This window comes from Carlito syrichta, unplaced genomic scaffold, assembly GCF_000164805.1.
Source record: "Carlito syrichta isolate Samal-C Ts95f unplaced genomic scaffold, Tarsius_syrichta-2.0.1 Scaffold232950, whole genome shotgun sequence".
NCBI lineage: Eukaryota > Metazoa > Chordata > Mammalia > Primates > Tarsiidae > Carlito > Carlito syrichta.
The window spans coordinates 29,376-33,681 of record NW_007177046.1 but is presented as its reverse complement, the minus strand read 5'-3'; the positions used below and the strand labels follow the sequence as shown (position 1 = coordinate 33,681).

Genomic DNA, 4,306 nt, shown 5'->3' with positions numbered 1-4,306 from the left:
TTTTACTATTTTGAGGTATGTTCCCTGTATGCGTAACTATTCGAGGGTTTTTATCAAGAAGGGGTGCTGGATTTTATTAAAAGCTTTTTCTGTGTCTAATGATATAATCATGTGGTTTTTGTTTTGACATCTGTTGATGTATTTAATTACATTTATGGTTTTACGAATGTTGAACCAGCCTTGCATCCCAGTGATGAAGCCTACTTGGTCATGATGGATGATTTTTGAGATGTATTGTTGAATCTGGTTCACTAGGAACTTGTTGAGAATTTTAGCATCTATGCTCATCAAAGATATTGGCCTGTACTTCTCTTTCTTAAAAGTATTGATTTCAGCCAGGCTCAGCGGCTCAGCTTGTAATCCTGCGCCTTGGGAGGCTGAGGTGAGTGGATTGCCTGAGCCCGCAGGTTCATGACTTACCTGGGCAAGCGAGACCTCATCTCTACAATAAATAAAAAAATTAGCCAGGTGTGGTAGTGCACACCTGCAGTTCCAGCTACATGGAAGACTGAGGTGGAAGGATTGCCGGAGCCCAGCAGCTCGAGGCTGCGGTGACCGGGAGCGGCCACTACACTCCAGTCTGGGTGACAGAGTGAGACTCCAAATCAAAAAAAAAAAAGTATTGATTTAAAAAACTAATAACTTAAAACTGCCACATGCAAAAACCCCAAAATGGTTCTCAAAACATTCTCCTTCCTTTCTGAAAGTTTTTTGATGCATTGCTATCATTAAACAATACTTTACTATCAAATTTAAATAACCAATTGAAACAAACAGTTCTGAGACCATTCTTCCACCACTGATTAAGACTGGGGTGGTAGGTTTTGGGGATAGTGTTCATTTAGCCTTCTTAGCTTTTTGGGCAGACTTGGTGACCTTCCCAGCTCTGGCAGCCTTCTTGTCCACTGCTTTGATGACACCCACAGCAACCATCTGCCTCATATCACAGACAGCAAATTGACCTGGAGAAGGATTGTCAGAGAAGCTCTCCACATACCTAGGCTTGCCCGGAACCTTATCAACGATGGCAGCATCACCAAACTTCAAGTTTCATCTTCTAACTTCTTGCCAGAATGTCAATCAATCTTTTCCTTCAGCTCAGCAAACTTGTGTGTAATGTGAGTTGCGTGACAGTTCTGTACACTGGCATAGCCAGCACTGATTTGGCCTGGAAGGTTCAGGATAATCACCTGAGCTGTGAGGTCAGCTGCTTCCTTTGGTGAATCATTTTTCTTGTCACCAGAAACGTTGCCACAGTGAACATCTTTGACAGACACGTTCTTGACATCGAAACACTCATTGTCCCCAGGAAGAGCTTCACTCAAAGCTTCATGGGGCATTTCAACAGACTTTACTTCAGTTGTAATGTTGACTGGAGCAAAGGGGACGACCATGCCAGATTTGAGAACACCAGTCTCCACTCAGCCCACAGGGACTATACCAATGCCACCAATCATGTAGACATCCTGGAGAGGCAGATGCAAAGATGTGTCAATTGGACAAGTTGGTGGCAAGACACAGTCCAGTGCTTCAAGCAGCATGGTACCACTGGCATTGCCATCTTTTTGGGTGACTTTCCATCCCTTGAACCAGGCATGTTAGCATTTGGCTGTAGCATGTTGTCACCATTCCAACCAGAAATTGGCACAAATACTACTGTTTTAGGGTTATAGCCAACTTTCTTAATGTAAGTGTTGACTTCCTTATCAATTTCTTCATATCTCTTCTGGCTGTAGGATGGCTCAGTGGAATCCATTTTGTTAATACTAGCAATTAGTTGTTTCACATCCAGTGTGTAAGCCAGGAGGGCACGCTCATGGATCTGTCCATTCCTGGAGATACCAGCTTCAAATTCACCACCAGCAACAACAATTAGGACAGTACAGTCAGCCTGAGATGCACCTGCAATCATGTTTTTGATGAAGTCTCTGTGTCCAGGAGCATCAGTGATAGTGACATAGTACTTGCTGGTCTCAAATTTCCACAGAGAGCTATCAATGGTGACACCACGTTCAGCTTTCAGTTTATCCAAGACCCAAGCATACTTATAGGAGCCCTTTCTCACTTCAGCAGTCTCCTTCTCAAATTTCTCAACGATCCTTTTGTCAATGCCACCACAATTGTAGATCAGGTAGCCAGTAGCATTGGACTTGCCTGGATCGACCTGTCCAATGATGACGATGTTGATGCATATCTTTTCCTTTCCCATTTTGGCCTTTAGAGGTGGTTTTCATGACACCTGTACTCTGGTGGCAAACTCATTGTGAAAAAGGTGACCTAACATTTTTAGAGGTCTCACCAAGATTCTGGTACTTAACATTTTTGGATGTCCTCCTCAGAGTTTGATACCTAGTAGTAGTTGAATTAAATTATGGTAGCAATGAGGCAGGGTAGCTAGTACAGATTAGAAATAGATAGATAAATTTCCTGTAGGCAGGTTTTAGGAAACATTCATTTAAAAAATTACATTTTAGGCAGGGCTTGGTGGCTCAACCTGTAATCCCACACTTTGGGAGGCCGAGGTAAATGAATTGCCTGAGCCTGTGGGTTCGAGACCCGCCTGCAAGAACTCATCTCTACAATAAATCAAAAAATTAGCCAGGTGTGGTAGCACGCACCTGTAATTCTGGCTACTTGAAAGGCTGAGGCGGAAGGATCGCTGGAGCCCAGCAGGTCGAGGCTGCGGTGGCCGGGAGCGGCCACTGCACTCCAGTCTGGGTGTCAGAGTGAGACTCCAACTCAAAAAAATAAAAAATAAAATAAAATAATAATAAAATAAAAAATTACATTTTACTGAAAGCCAAACTGCAGCCTACCCCATCCCCTTGGGAAATCAAAAGAAAATCCCATCAGATGTAAGCTAGGGCAGCCCAACCTTTCAATTCATGGTTTAGCATAATAATCACTAAGAAACTTTCAGGTTCCCTGTCAAAGGCAGAAGGCTGAATACTGCCCCTTAACTAACCAAAGTCATAGAAATGATAATAAATCACCTTTTAGCTCCGGAACTTGTGAATTGGAAACATCTGGCAGGTTTCCTGCAAAAGGCAATGTGGTCCAGAAAAGATCACCCCTCTCTTTCTCTCTTTCTTTCAGGAGCCCAGAGATGTCAATCTTCAGAGTGGCAGTTACCTGAGCTCCACCCTTTTTAGCATATTCATCATTGTGAACATATATTAGGTCTATTTAAATGAGCAAAATTGCGATTTCTTTTGCCCTTGTCAGTTCTGGCATGTCTCCCTTTTGTTCCTCTCTTCTTTCTCTGATAAACTTTGTTTGAAAACTTTGCTGACTCTAAAATTCGTTTTAGAGATGAGCCAAAGAATCCACGGATTTTTGTGCCACACCCTACCTGGCATCATCATGACGTTGATGCATCCGTGCTTCCACCATTTTCTTTGACTCTTCTGCCTGTCACCTGGTGATGCTAGCATTCATTTGATTAATACCATCTTTTGAGTGAACATAATACTTAAAATGTATATACTTTTTTGGTGCTCCCTGTATTTAAAGAAGGTATGATGTATAAGAAATTGCAGTCATTCCAAAAGAGATGGCAGTCCAATTTAGAAACATTCATCAAATATCTAAGCATATGGAGTTTCTTCACTTTAAAAATCATTTTCTTAAGCCAAGAATATAAGTAGGAGACTAACCTTTGATGCATATATTGAAAGAATGTATTTAAAAGAAAACATGAAGATGTTTCAGAGTTTAGAAATGGAAAGCAATGTCAGGAAATGATTAAATAAAAGCATAACTCTGGTCCAAGCACAAGTGTCATTTATTGGTATAAGGTTAAATAAGAATGAAAAAGGATGGCACGGTGAGTTTTTCATCATACTATTTAAAAAAATCTGATAAATTGTAAGATGATGTCTTTCTTACTTTTTTTGTTTTGCTGGTACCAAAATCATCTTTTTTATGAGATGGTAATGGTAGTAAATGGTGGTAGTTCTTTGTTCATAATGCTCTATCTCAACAAAATAAGATGTCTTTCTTCTGTAAGTCTTTCTCTACCTTATCCTGACTCTACATGCATTTTTAACACCCTGGCCAAAGCCCGGAAACCATGTGGGATCTGAGAGTAGAGAAGGCAAGCATGGGAGAACAAGTACGTTCTTATGTCTTTCAATAAAATTCCAACTTCTTGCCTTCCCCTGCAAGTTCCCACATGACCTTACACCTGCTCACCCTTGTGATCTCATTTCCTCTCACTCTTCCATCTGCTCACTGAGCTCTGGCCACACTGGTCCCTTCCTTTCCCTTTAGGAGTTCCACATCCTCACTTCACCTCATGGCCTTT

General features: G+C 41.5%; 1 pseudogene; it reads right to left on the bottom strand.

The window, feature by feature from the left end:
• Positions 1 to 837: 837 nt before the first annotated feature.
• Positions 838 to 2,209, bottom strand: LOC103253473 (annotated as a pseudogene).
• Between the last annotated feature and the right edge of the window lie 2,097 nt (positions 2,210 to 4,306).